The 15,385-nt window shown below is 51.6% G+C and overlaps 1 protein-coding gene across 7 annotated transcripts in view; it reads right to left on the reverse strand.

Moving 5' to 3' along the window:
• PAX2 (paired box 2) overlaps positions 1-15,385 on the reverse strand; it is an 88,177-nt gene that overhangs the window by 57,167 nt on the left and 15,625 nt on the right. The gene's annotated exons all lie outside the window — the stretch shown is intronic.

The raw sequence follows: 15,385 nt of genomic DNA on the forward strand, positions 1-15,385 counted from the left end.
GTAACAGCAAAGTCTTATTAAACCCCAACCAGGACAGAGCGGGGTTCGTCCTGTCTCAGGAAGCAGGCTCAGGGGACAGTTTATTCTCTTACTAGCAACCAGGGCCCGGAGGCCTTATTGAAGGTGATGGTCTGGACACATCCACCTGCTGGAGAAACCGGATGGTGCTGCTGCTTTCTGGCAGGCTGCACTGAGCTTGGGGGTCAAGAGCACGCTGAGCTTGGGGAGGCTGCGGCGGGGACCGGTTTCTGCTGGGTGTGCAGAAGGGCCGGGTGCTGTGCTTCCCGGTCCACTGCTGTATCTGTCTGAGTCGCGTTTACTATTGCTCTGGTGGCCGCATGGTTTCAGCCTTTGCGTGTGGGTGCGCCTGTGGGATGCAGGGTTTGAATTGTGTTGGGTGTACGTTGTAACGCATTGTGGCCGGACGCATTCCTGCAGCCGGCGTGAGGTTTGTTACTTGGTGTTTTGTGATATGACATTGAGGTGACTGCACTTTGTGTAACACTGAGCTGGAGGAATTTGAGTATTGTTTAGCAGCAATGTCTGAGTCTCAGCTTTGAATTATTGTGTTCGTTGATCATATCAGCATCTTTTTTTTTTTTTTTTGTAATGTACGTCTCAGAGATTAGGTTAATGGGTGTCTCCTTGGTGATGTGGGTTGAGTAATGATGTTGGATCTGGGTGGTGCTGTACGATTCGGTAATTGCTTTCTCGGTGTGGTGGCGGGAGGCAGGCGAGAGGGCCCATCCTTTAGCTTTTTTAGCTTACTTCGACCTGGTCATTTGCACTGCTGCTTTCCAGAAGGAAGATTCTAGAGATGAGGGACAGATCTCTTCTTGATGACCAGAAGCACGGCTCTGTTCTGTTGGAAGCACACTGCCCCTGATCCGTGGGACACTTCTGACCTGACCACACTGACACAGGTCCTGGGGCCACCCTCCCTACATCTGCCTCATGTGGAAAGTTAAGCCTCCAAGCCTGTGTAGAGGAGGATAGATGGGAGTAAGCTCCCCGATTCCAAGGAACATGAACCCAAGTCCAACAGGAATTCTAGTTCCCCAGTCCCCTCCTCTCTGGGATTCTGGCCATCAGCACCTTCTTCCTTCCCAGCATCCCCAGATGATGCGGCTCAGCAGCGGCCTGCACTCACCAGGCCGCAGACACATGCACACACACACACACACACACACACACACACACACACATACACACACCATGGAAGAGTACAGCAACACCTACTAGGCATAACTTTCTACTAGGGTTCAGGGTCTTTGTTCTGAGCTTGTCAGGAAATGTGGAACTACATTGCTGGGTGTGAGGCTGCGAGATATACAGAGCCCTGCAAGAGACTGCAGACACCTGCCCTTGCTCTGACGGCGAAGGCCATCTGAAGGGTGGAGTGCTGGATGAACACATAGGTTTTAGAGCCAGTACCGCCTGGGTTCAAATCCTAGTTCTGCTGCTTAGCCTTGTGACCTGAGTAACTTACTTAACGTCACTAAACTCCAGTTACCTCATCTATAAACAATCCTATAAAGCCCTATGGGGTTGTTTACGAGGCTTAAATCAATTAATACATGCAACATGCTTATAATGATTTCTACTACAGTAAGCACTTGTTAGCTACTATTATTATGAACACAAGGGCTTACCAAGTAAAGCGGCCATAGATTGGCCTCTGCATGTGTACAAGCGTGTACACACATGTGCTAACATACCTAAAACCCCAAGATGAGTAAAGCTGTGTGTGATCTAAGCGGAGAAGTGTAAAAACTTCAGTCAGGTAGTGTGGAGGCAGGGGGTAGCTCCCTCCTCTGCCTTCCGGTCCCTTTGGACAGCGGCAGGGGCTGGGCGATGACAGATTTCGCCACTGCCTGTCTCCATACAGAGGGCTGCATCCAGCCCCGCAAGGATGAATAGGCAGAAAGGAAGGTGGTGGCCCTTAGGCATTTTACACTTATGAAAAAAATTCAAGGATAATTGAGTCCTCAGGGTTCAAATTTAGCTCATTTAAAATATTTGCTTTCTAATTTTAAAAGTCAGAACCTTTGCCAGCCAATAGGTATAAATAAGGGATAGTGAAATCCAGGTGTCAAATTGGGAAATAAGGAAGGGGTAAGAAGGAAATCAGATCAGTGAATATTAAGGCAGTTGCGTGTGGATCTTATGAAAGTCCATTGAGCTGAACTTGGTTACCCACCCAGACCAAAGGGGCCGGGAAAACTACAGGCAAGAATGGGATTGGGCCTTGGCCTCATTCCACGGGCCTTTCCATAGAGGTGGGGAGACAGAACACATCATCGGGGGTTTGGAGAACTTTGGTTTTCACCTTTGTTCTTATTGAGTGTAGGGTAAAAAGAATCTGTAGTTGTCGTTACTTGGAGCCATTGCTCAATGTGTTCATTCATATAGCCCAAAGTAAAATTTTCTCCTAAATTTACTTCTTAATATCTTTTAGCCCTTAGCAGTGAAAATAACTGCAGGGATTATCAACCTCCTATGGTTCCCTGGAACGTCCAGATATGTGGGACAATAGTAGACAGATCAGTTTGAACTTGTCAAATATTTGCTCACTTCCCCCTCACCTCTCTCTTTATCCTTTATCTTGTCTCTACTTTCTCTCCTCTCTTTCCTTCCTCTTCCTGTTTACCTCCCTTCTCTTCCCTCTATGACATTTAAGAATCAGAGGAACCCTTCAAACCCATCAAATAAGGATTTTTTTTCCACTACCGTTTCATTTTATCTTAAAAAAACCCTATAAAATGCAAAGCACCACAACCCATGAAAATGCCATGAAGCCCAGAAAATGCCAACCTTCAACTCCTCAAGCAATAGTAAGCTCATTCCAGAGAAAGAGTGTGCAGGCATACGAAGTTTACACACACACACACACACACACACACACACACACACACACACAGGCTGGGCTCTCCAACAACGTGGACAAAGGGGGCAATTATCTGACTAATTCTGTTCAGTGCTTAGATAAGTGACTCAGAGCGCTTTTTCCCTGCACACACATAGAACAGGCCCTTTCCTCAATCCGGCTGGGCCCAGAGAGCACCATAATTCTCACCGGCATTCTTGATACACATTTCTGTTCACAGAATATCCTTTCAACTCGAGCTTTTTATTTAAAAGAGTTCACTGTTTGTGCACACACAGGCCAGAACTCACACACATTGACACAGACACATCGCAAGAAATGTACACTCGATGGCTACGACTGCCACAATAATAACATTTATTGAGCACTTGCGTCGTGCCAGGTGCAATGCTAAGCAGGTTTATGTGGATGAACTCACATAACACTCACAAGCACCTATGACAGAACTGTGTGGTTATCTCCGTGCTAGAGGGGTGGAGAGGCTGAGGTCCAGGGAGGAGATGAGATTGACCTGTAACCACGCAGCCAGTGAGCAGGGAAGCTTGCTTCAAACTCCAGAAATCTCTCCTAGAGCCCATTCTCTTACTTTTTCTGGGTTACAAAGGTTTGTGTGCATTGCTTGGTATATGGCAGGTGCTTAGCAAAGGTTTTCCGGATGGACAAATGAAAGTATAAATGAGTGAAAGGCCATGTCTACTAAGCACCCGATACTCCCCTTTAAGGTGGCAAAAAGGATCCCCTTATGGAAGCCAGACCTACCAGACAGTTTACCCTTATTTGGACAAAGCGATTTGCCCTCCCAACCAACCTTCCGGGTCCATCAGCTGTACTTGTCCAGACACTAAGCGCTCTAAGTACCAGCTCTCCACCTGACTTTCGGGTCAAGACCAGCCTCTTTTTAAACCAGAAGCCAGACCCAAGTGCATCAGAGATGCTTTCTAACCACAACGCTTTGTCGCCTACAATACTTCCCTCTGGAAACAGGTGTTCTCCAGTGAAATGCAACACCAGTGGAATGAAAACGAGTGTTGATGCTGCGCCTGGATAAAAACTAAGAAATTTGATCAGTGATGTCTCTAAATCACCAGATATTTGGCATCCTATTGACAACCCTTATAGACGATTGACTAAAGCTTTGATTTTCGTTCAGATGTTTGGGAGTTGTCACATTTACCTGTTTGTCAGCAAGTGCTCATACGTTTCTAAGAGACATAAGTGAACACCAAAAAGGACAAGAACAACCCAGAATAAAACAGACTAAAGAGAACAGGGGTAGCAAGCTATTTAACAAAACTGGTCAATCAGACTCCATCTTGGAGATCCGTTAGAACGTGGATCCAGTTCACAAGAGCCTCATGTACTCAGAGACCTTTAAAAACGTCCTAAGGCTGTATCCTGGACCGTCTGCAGAACCGGACCAGTCAGATCCCTGCACGGCGGAGCTAATGAATCAGTCCCCTTGTCCGGCAGGGAGAGACCACGCTGCGGCCACATCCAGCCTCTTGGTGCTGACGTGGCCCCATCCACTCTCTGGATGCCTGCATGCCCGGGTGCAGAGTATCTCTGTGTGTTGTCAGTCCAAGCTGTAGATTTTGCAACGCTTGGTGTAAATCTGGTTTGTGACTTTGTGCACGTACCCCTACTTGTGATTTAGTGCTCTGCCTTTTATCATCTCTCTACTTCCATTTTCTTTCCCTCTCTACTTTTTAATGCCGTTTACAACTTCCTTATCCATGGAGCAGCACAGCGATCTTTCAGTGTCGCTACTGATCTACCCACACGATTTTCCTTACCCGTGTTTTCTCTCCACTTGACTTAATTTATGTTTTAGTAAATAGGAACTTTAGATCGCTCCATTCAACAGTATTTAGGGTTACTGCTTTTTATCAAAGGCATCGTGGCACTAAAGGACTCCCTGCAAGGGACATTTGTTTATGCTTATGAGCGACTGGCTCTCCCTACACACGACAAGGCTGCGTGCGGGCGGGCGTGCCTGCACAGCGTCCTCGGTTCTATGCTCCACTGCCCTGTGTCAATGCCGTTTGGCACCGGCAGGAAGAGATCAGTGAAATCGCGATGTGGACAGCAGCCCACCCTCAAGGTGCTGCAGATAAATCCAGGCCCAGGGCCTTCCCTGCTGATGACCACTCAGTTCTTTTAGGAGGAGGCCCACATATGCCTGGCAGGGCTGATTCCTCCAAATTCTCCCTGCCGCGTACACCCTTCATCCCAGAGCTGCAGAAGAGGCTTGTGATGACATTATTCCCAAGCAAGATTTTCGGGATCTCTTCTCGTAGAGGTGTGAGTTCGAAGTGGTGGGGGTGGGGGTGGGGGGGGCCAGGGCAATGCCTTCCTATATTTTTGGGTCATCTGTTGCCTTTTTCTCCCTCTCTTCAAATCTTTCCACACTTCCTCATTGCTAATTCTATTTGACCTTGAACTCTGTCCTCTCCCTTCACACCAGAATGCGTCCCAAGGGGGACAGCACTTCCAAAGAAGCAGTTACCTGGCCGGACAGGCCTGGAGACCAGTAGCCAGAGGGACCAGCCCATCACTCCACTCCTGGAAATAAATCCCATTGTATTTGCATTTTAATTTTCCACATAAACAAAGGCCCAGAGTACTCGCTTGGGCAGCATCACTGGACGAATTTAATTAGAAATGAAAAGTTTATAGGGCCCTCTTTAATGCGATTAATGCTCAGTTAACATTTATCACATTCGTATGCTGGAATCGCCTTTTCTAAGCAGCCACTGGCCATGAAATGAATTTCTCTCAACTTTTTTTGTACCCACCCTGGGAGGTCATCTCCTAAGGAATCTCCAGGCTGCCTCCCTGGGTCCAGGAACTACCTAATCCTCAGAGCTAAGTTAAGGGAAGGGTTGGGAGGGGGAAGAGGCGAATGCATATGTGCTGGGGCTGGAGGGCAGGGGGCATAAGAGTGAGGGCTGGACACTATTTCTAGGAGGACCTGGACCAAACCAGGCCTGTACCTCTGAAAAGAGCTGAGTGCTCAGCCCAGCAGACCGGCTGAAAGGCTTCAGAGCCTCTTCTCCAATAAAAAAAAAAATGACCTCCCTTCCCAACACACATACTCAGTCCATTTCTGTGGCCCCCAAACCAGGCTTTAGTTGGAGCTGACCAGTGTCGGTCACCTCCGCTTCTCACTGCTCCTGTCTTAGGCCGTCTCTCTTCTACCCCTTTTTCCTCTTTGGTCAGGGCCTCCCCCGCCCAGACCCATGGTGATGGGGAAAGGAACCTGAGTCTTGACCCCAAGGGATACTTCATTTGCTCTGGCTCTGCCAGAGGCCAGACAGTTACAGTCTGTGGGAAGGCCGCCTGCCCTGGTGTCAGCTCCCTAGAGAAGCCGAGCGGAGTGGGGGAACATGAAACCTCTATTGGTCCCCAGAGCATGGATGGCCTTCCTTATCTTATCACATTCTCTTCCCTCTTCAATTAGAGTCTACTGAGATTGGCCTCCTAACCCAAACCAGCTAACCCGAGGAGGAGAGAGAGGAAGGAAAAAGGTAAGGGATAGGGGGAGGGAGGGGAGGTCTCCTCTCTGCAGATGTAAAAAGGAGATAAATCGCTTGACCTGTGTCCTTACCTAGATGCACACCCGCCTCGAGGATCTCAACAGACGCAAACCACGCACCGCGACTGTGTTCCCGGTAGCGACCTGGCCCTCGCACACCACTCTACACCCTCACGTCTAGCAGAAAACACGCACATGTGCCCGGGTTCAGACTAAGTGTGTCCGGACCCTGCGGACCTGACCGGAAACCCTACTCCTCAGCCTAGCGGGAGCTCTACCGTCCATTCAACTCACACTTGCCAGGTAACGCTTGCTAACGTCCCAAACGGGCAGGTCGTCCAAGCAACGGCAGAGACTTTCATTCTGAGACCAACGATCCCTTCAGCCGCAAACCCTCTGAGTAGCAAGCCACCAGCTCCCCGTTTGATAAGCCTGACTCCTTCTAAGAGCTCCTTGGAATACCAGCACCAGGTAGACAGCTTCCCAGGGCGCGAATGCTACGCTCAGCTGGACCCACACACTCTTCCCAAAGTTCCCAGACTCTCCCCACGACAGAGCCACACAGAGGCCCTCAACACACCGTCACCAACTTCTCTTGGTATGATGCACACGGCAGGCGCCACCTCGCCCTCGACAATCAGGATGGAAAGTCACAAGATGAGGGGCAGGATGAAGGTCTCCTCCCTGAGCATCCCTGGGGCCTGTCGAGCCAGACACTGCCCACGAGGCTCCAGGTTTCCTGAAGCTTCCTCCACCAGCCCAGCAAAGACCCTGGCTCCAAGAGGGAGCATCGGGGCAGGGAATGCTTGTTCCCATTTGCTCAAGCTCTGGGGCCACCACTGCTCTCCCTTCCTGCCCTCCTTTCTCCTCCCGCAGTCCTCTGAGCCCTTCCTCTCTGACTTTGTGACCTTACTGTGCCTACAAGGTGGGGACAGTCCCCCTTCCAGCCTGCTGCCCTGTCCTACAGCCTCTCCGCCACTCCTGCCAGGAGCTGCTCCCGGCGTCCTCTGGCTTCCTCTGTTCCTGAATGGCTGCAGAGGGAGCTCACTGCAGAGAAGTTCGGGCAGGGCTGAAGGCAGGCAGAAGAGGAAGCCCTGAGCAAAGCGGCCAGAGGCTCCCAGGTGGAAGGGGCTCCACTCTGGAACACCTAGGAAGTGAGGACCTCCCTCCCTTCCTCTTGGCTTCCCTCCCACTCTCCCTTCTGCGGGGACCAGGCTGCAGCAGCTACACCTGCAGCAGCTTTGCAGCGGCCGCCAGCCCGCCTGGTGCTGTGTGCTGCCTGGTGCGGGCGGCCGTGAGCCCCGGCTCCCGCCACTTGACCTCCCGTGCCACCTCCTTCACTCTGACACCTCTCCCTCTCCTGGCTGGCCTCCCTTCTCTCCTTTCCCACCTTCTAAGCTTCCTGAGCACCGCCCCCCCGCCCTTAGCCTGGTCTACCAGCTGTCCAGAGCTGAGGGTCCCTCCAACTGCCTCCAAGCTCTACTAGAGGCCCTTGGCTGAGATGCACGGGATCCAGCCCAATTTTCAAGCTTCTGGAGCTCCTTGCTTTGTACTCCCGCCATTCACCCCATTCTCCTCAGGCCAAGCCAGCTCAGAGGCCTCTCCCTTTTGCCCCTCAGCCTCCCCACCTCCTTCCTCACTCTTCAGCCTTCCTTCTGACTTCTGTCCTCCTCTCCCACTCCTGCCTCACCCTCTCCTGCCCTCACGGTAGAGAGTGGACGTCCCCTCCACCTCCCTCCCTCAGGGGCTCCTGGACCAAGGGGCTCAGGAAGTACCACCTGCACCCCTGCACCTGCCCTGCTACCCCTCTGGTCTGAAGCAGAGAAGAGAAGCTATGTCTTGTTACACAGCCCTGGGGCTGCAGACCAGGGCCCATGGACTGAATCAGGCCAGAAATGGTGTTTTCTTTGCCCAGCACAGAGTTTTTAAACCCCAAATCTTTTCTTGCATATTCCAGGCCCTTTTTCGTCCAGCTCTCACCAGCTCCATTCCATCTCCTGCAGCCCTACCCTCCTCCATCCACATCCCTATGGTAAACCTGACCTCTCTTGAAGGTCAGCAAGTCTCATTTTCTCTCACTGTTATGTGAAAAACACAAAATACTTCCTCATCATATATATTATCCCTCAGAAACCAAAAGACAGAGTCCAGTGTGTGTGTGTGTGTGTGTGTGTGTGTGTGTGGTTGTTGAGGATGGGCTACAAGAGGAACGTGGCTCTACAGCCTCTCCCCTCTCCGTACCTCCCCTCGACATACCTTCTTCTCCCACCCAGGAGTTCCCACAGGGACCTGCACAAGGCCTTGCCCCTTCTCCTCCAGTGCTCGGTCACTCTCCTCTTATTTCCCACTCCCAACAGCTCCCCGAGGCCCAGCCCTCTCTGGAACCCCCAGGCATCTGCCTGTGCCTTCATGCCCTTCCTGGTCTCCAAGCCCACTCCAGTTCCCATTTACGTGGTTCTCACACATAGCCTCTCCCTTCTTTTCCTGGCATCTGGGTTACTGGGGAAGGACTTGGAAGCTGGGCCCAGGGCCTGGTCCTTGGGAGAGCTCTGCCAATGACCATGCCCCAGTGCTGCTGCCATGCCTCCTGCTGGAGGGACCCGCTCTCCTTGGTGGGTCTCTGTGACACAAGTCTATAGGAAGGAGACCCACTGGGAAGAGCATCTTTTCGGCTGCTTGTGCAGTTGGCCCCTAACTAGTCCTGCCAACTGGGCTGGGAGTCAGGTATCTAAGAGAAGATGGACCGCTGACCATTCAGCTCTCCACTACAAAGGTGACATCACTGTAGCCAGGGCCCTCTTTTGGGGGGCTAACTGGACCATGGAGTGTTACAGTGCAAATAAAGATTGAAGGGAAATTTGACCTGGGTTTGCCCAAATTACAAAACAAAGAATCTTCAGCTGAGTCCTATTATCAGCCAATGGCCCCGTGACTGCATCACTGGTTAAACTGTTGGGCCAGAGACAAGGTGTCCAGCCTCTGTCAGTGATTGTAGGTCACGTCCTGTGGGCCTTCCTCCCTTTGTTCTTGGCCTCCTCGCCCTTTTACCAAAGAGCAGACACGGGATGGCACACACTTACATATACAAATCCACATGACTGAAGATGTCAACCTCTATGCCTAGAAACCATCGTGAATATGTGCAAGCTGCACCTTGATAGCACCAAAACAACAGGCTCAACAGGAAGAAACCATTCAACCCCGTGGCTTCCTGGTAGATAGATAAACCCAATGTGATTTAATTTCCCATCTGTTTCACTTGTTACTTGGGCATTGTCGTGAGATACTGTTTCCCACGCCTCAGATCTGTCACGGGCCCTTCTCTCTTTTCTAGACTCACCCACATGGCTGGTGAGCTGCACTGACCAAAGCTGTACCTGTAACTGCTTCCTTTGCAAGGGTCTGAACTCTGGACAACTGGCTTGAGGAGTGGGGGGAAACAGCAGGGAATTCAGAGAAGTGGTGGCCCAGGTTAGAACACTGTAGTGCACTCTTTTAAAGGACCAGAAGTGAAAAGGAAATACATATACGTCGTTTCCTCTTGCTGTGAGGACCTCCAGCTCCAGGTAGCAACAAAGGGGGACTAAGGACAAACCTGAAACTAAGAGGGGAAGTTGCAAAGTAGCTACAGCCAGAGATCTCCAAAGCTAGGAGCATATGGTGGAGCCCTTGGCACACAGTATTCCTTTATCAGTCCTGCTCACAAGATGGGGAAGCAGGACCTCTATCCCACTTCGGCTCATACCAAGCCCCTCTTCGTGGTGCAGGCTCTTGGTGGCAGGGGTTGGGGGTGGCGATTCCTCTTCTGCACCAGTTACTACCATTGCCAGTCCTTCTCTGGAATCTGTAATGTTCTAGTCTATAAGCACATACCATCACACATACAACCACACTATCTCCCATGCGCCAGAATAAGCCCAACTGTTCCCTCCCAAACCGACTTCCAACAGTGCCTCTCCGTCCCTGGATCTACTCTACACAATAATTCACCCATTCTGCCAATATGCACACAAAGCCGCTGCTCTCCCCTGCCACAGCCCACTCCCTCCCCAACCTTCCCTTCTCCAGGCACCCTGTTTCCCTTCTCCAGGGTCTGCTCCTGCCTGGCCCCCATCTCCACTGGCTAATTCCCCCTGTGGCCCCTGTATTGAACTGTTGTGTTGTCCATTTCCCTGTGACAAGGGCTCTGGTTACAGAGTTATTGATTGGTTTTCATGCAGACAGATGGGCCCTTCCCGAGCTCCCATCGAAATCCCTGGCTCTATGGGCTGATTGTTGCCTCTCAGGGTGTAGGATTGCACTGGAGACCACCCTCTATGCAACCTCCTTTGCCCAGGCTGTGGACGGTAATAAATGGAGGCAGCCTGAGCGATAATAAAAGCAATTGAGTAGGTTACCTGTGCAGACACAAGATTTATGCCTCTTCATATTTGATGTGATTGTTTTATTGAGTTCTCAAAATAGTTGGGACACTATTTAGCTAGTTAGTTAGGAGTTTCCCTCTCTTTTCTTCCTTGCATCACCTTCCAAAACCTACCTGGAGTTCTCACTAGGAACAAGCCCTCCTGTCTTCCTCTTCTCCAGAGCTGCCAGCTAAGGTAAGAGCTCAGGGCCACCAGCCACTGCTCTCACCTGAAGCCATCTGGTGGCCTGAGGACCCACTCTGAGCCAGCCAATGAGAGAAACAGTCAGACCAATACAACCACTGGCCGAGAAGTCTAACATAACTAAGGGAACAAAAATGACCCTTCGGAGGGACAACTCCAGGTCGTTTTAAGAAATAAGATCAGCAGTCCCGCCTATTACACGCTTGTCTAATGACGGGGGGGACCTCAGCAGCGGGAGAGCCCTCCCCGGGGAACAACAGGTGAGCAAGGCTTCTCAGACAGAAACTGTCATATCTGTTCGCTATTTGGGGCTCTTTGTGGCTGGTAGGTCCCAGGCCACAGAAGGCAAGTTCTCTGTCCTTATTTCTCCCATTCTTCTGAGGAGAGAAGTCTTCCTCTTAGCTCACCAACTTGCCTTAGCTCTTTGGCGTGAGACCACCAGCCCTGACCACAAAACAGCTCCACGACTATGGAGATGGGGCAGGTGAAGCTGCCCTTCTGGCCAAGTCAGGTCTAAGAGTCAAAAGTGCAATGTTGTAGAACCCAAGTTTCAGAGAGACAGACACAGGCTCCGGCCCTGAACATGTCTACGTGTCTTCAGCATTCCCTCAGCTAGGGTGAGTGGCTCCTGGCCTGTTTGGATAGTCTTTGGATGAACAGCTGGCCCACGACTGTCACCCCACTGCCAGACCTCTGATGAGGCCTGTGAACGACACAGGATGGAATTCTTGAACAGCACGGGACTGCAGCCTTGAAGCCACTGTTGCCACTGCTGGGAAAATGAACGTGCTCACTTAGAGCCAAACAGGCTGAGAGAGAGTGTGGGTAGCAGGTGATCAGCGAGAAACTGACTCTGGAAGAGTCCAGTCCAAAGATCTAGGAGCAGGGAAGGCCCTGATCCCAAGAGTGTAGGGCAGGCTGAAAAAGTTAAGAGGGCAACGGCCTTTTTATCGACTTGTTCCAAGGGGGCACCCTCAGGGGATCCTCCATAACCCTAGACTCTACCTGGAGTTTGCGCCTATTCTTCCAAAGGAGCAGTACTCTCTGCCCAGAGCAACAGCCAAACCAGGAGACACTGGCACATAATCAGGAGAATCCTTCCTGCCTCGTCAATTGCTCAGCGATATAATTGGGTGACTTCCTCCTTCGGCAGCATCACTTCCCCCATCTATTGGCCATTTCCCATACCAGGCTTCAACCTCAAGTCACCTGTTCGTAAACACCCACCCTCTACAGTGGCAGCGTGCAAGCTGAAGAACTGGCAACTCCGTGGTCAGCAATCAGTAACCCAACATCAAGAATGAGTCACAAAAGTTCCACATGCTAAGCAATCCAGTCAACGCTCTGGGTGTTTGACAGTGGTCTCCGGGGGCAGGAGTGGCTTTGGGAGGCCTCCCTGACCTACTCCATTGACTCAGAGAGGTATTTCTCTGAGGATTTGCCAGTGGAGTGTACGGATTGAATGTCCAAGCCTTTATCGCGACAGGATCAGAGAAAGCCAGAACCAATTTTAGAGGCACGGAAAGCAATTGAGTTTGTAACCATAACAGCATATTTCAAGTGCGGCGACAGCATCTGTTTTGGGGAGGAGAAAATGAAAAAAATCTCACAATTTGGCTCAGGTGGGTGAGCATGTGTGGACTTCCTTTCTTGCCAACCACCGGCACATGCACACTCTGACAATGGTTACACGTACCTAAGACGAGTGGGCACCTCACCCACAGTAAGACTCTAAACTCAAGAGCCACCCTTTCCCCGGTGCACTTTCTGCACGGAGGAAAGTCTCCAGGCTCTTCCTATAGAGGATGAGAATTCACAAAGTTCCCGACATCACCAACGCTGGCAGAAACATCCCGCTTTATCCGGTTTCAGGGTGGACCAACAAATCTCAGAATAAACCTTTCCTTCTTTCAAGCAAAGTGCCTACAAGGATGAAGCTAAGGGCACGGGGGCCCAGACGCATCCCTCCAGCCCCAACTCAGCAGCACACTGGGAAGCCCTCAGAATCTTCCTCCGAAATTTGAACCACGGTAGGACTCTGTCCCACAGTGAAACCCAGAATACCCTGACTGCTCCTGGTTGACAAAGCAAGCCAGGAGGCCTAACCACAGGCCCAGGGCTGGTTGCCCATGCTGCCTGTGGCTTCCCCGTTCCTCTCCTCCCACTCTCTCTCCATCTCCAGCAACACCTGCCCACAGATGGCTATTTCTACACACCCGAGGAAGCCTCTGTGCCCCTTAGGTGGTGGGGCGCCACGCTGAGCAGACGGGGCCACGGTCAGAGCTGTCAAGCTGAGGCTGTTCTCTTCCCACTCTCAACCCGCTCTCTACTCCTCACTCCTTTACCTCCCCCCAATTCCGGTGGAGTACCCCAAGGCTCCTGAGCTTGATCCTGGGGTCACCCGTTCCCCGTCTTCTGTGGCTTTTCAAGATGAGGGCATTCCCAAACTCGTGCATGAGCCAGCTTCCCAAAACATCTCAGCCTGAAAGGGTATATGTTGGGGGAGAGGCGGGGGTGGGTGCTGGATGGGGTGGTAGACAAGGGAGGCTGTCACCATAACTGCCTTGATCGCTCTGACCCTCTGCCCATCAAGAAAAGCAAATCGCCTTAACTGTGCGTGTCTTGGGTTCCTCCAAAGGCTTGCAAATCCTATCACTGACAACAAGCATTTCTCTGGAACGTCCCCCAGAACGCCAGCGCCCAGTCCCAACAACACTGCTCTTTAGCAGGCTGCTCTCCTCGCAAGATCTCAGTTCCAACTCACTCCCAGGACCAGCAGACAGCCAAGGGGCTGTCTCCAGATGGCTCAGAAAACAATGCTTTGTCCCCTGCCCTTCCCTAACCGCCAATCCTGCCCCGGCCCCAAAGCTTCCCCAGCCTCCTCTGGCTTTTAAATGCAAAAGACACATTCCCCTCCCAAACCACCCACAGTCTTTCTCGGGCTTCTTCCGAAGGTGTCTGAATGTCAAACCGCTATGCTTTCAACACCTAGTGAGCCAGGCCCAGGGAGCTGGAGGGTTTTCGGAGGGTGTATAATTAGCTGATCAGTATTATGTTACCCTGTTCATAACTGAATAACCATTTTAATACAGATGGCACACACTGGGATAATTTCTGGGGTCGCCTCGCAGTACGTTACAGCACGAGTGTGGCAGAGGGAATCTTCTTTAGCCAAGGTACATTCTACCAGCTAATTTTACCTGCTGTTTTCAGGATGATTTGGGATAATTCCATATCATTTGCAAAATATTAAAAAAAAAAAAAACCTTAATACGTGATGCCAGTTTCAGGAAAAGGCACCATCTGAATTATTAGTTGTCCTGATAATGAGCCCGTGAAAAGTGCAAAGAATAACAAGGGTAGGAAATCCTCTTCTAATTTGGGAATCTGCCTTAAAATGGGGGGGGGGGGGCAGGGGTTGAAAGGCCGGCCAAGCAGTCTGGAACTTGTACAGGGTCTCTGTTGATGTCAGATTGCACAGCTCCGTGATGTCGGAGCCATCCTGGGCTCTTGCATCCAACTGCTGTTTGCATGTGCTGTACCCAGCACAGGCCCGTTTGCACACTGGCGGGGGTGTGCGTACATGGGGTGTGCACGCGCGTTCTGCCAGAGAGCGTGCTAGAGTAGCTTGGGGATTGGGAGACTACCTTGTGCAGCTATATGTGCGGCTGACTCCAGCCTATGTCGTCCCCATGTGCCTGAGCCTGTCATCTGGTGCAGACTGAGTCCTGGCCCTAAGCACCCTAAAGTTGAGCCTCGGGGTCCAGAGCTCTCCCTTCTCGCCTGGTGCCCCACTCCTTGTCCGGCTTCTCTACTCCCTGCCAACTGCTGGCTGGTGGTTAGCGTTTGCTCTGCAGGCCTGGTGCTCGTAGGCCGGAAATTTGTGCGGAGCTGGCTAGCATGGCCTGGGCTCCTGGGAGGCAAGCTTTGTGGGAGTTGGCAGGGAGGGTGGGGAAGCCAGAACAGGAGGCTGCCCCTGGAGAAAGGGAGCATGCCTTTAGAAAGGGAAGTCTGTTTGGAAGCGATGAATAGACACTGGTCATTTTAAAGGCTTCGGCTGTGGGCTGTGATTGTCTCTAGATACCGAGGCACGTAATCTTGGAGTCTTAATTACCACAAACACTTGGATTCATTTCCAGGACGCCGGCGGGAGAAGCCTGGCAGGGAATACCCAGCCCTGAGCTGGAGACAGCTCTGTCTGTCTGTCTAGCTCTCTGCCTCCCAGGTCCCCTCTCCCTGCCCAAAGGACGTTGGGGTTGAGATCCTGGAGCAAGGGCAGAGGCTGGAGAAAGAACAGAGACCGCAAGCTGGGAGACGCGCTGGTAGGCGAGAGCTGGGAGCTGGAGTCCCGCCCCG

The sequence above is a fragment of the Lynx canadensis genome, chromosome D2 (genome assembly GCF_007474595.2).
Source record: "Lynx canadensis isolate LIC74 chromosome D2, mLynCan4.pri.v2, whole genome shotgun sequence".
Classification (NCBI taxonomy): Eukaryota; Metazoa; Chordata; class Mammalia; order Carnivora; family Felidae; genus Lynx; species Lynx canadensis.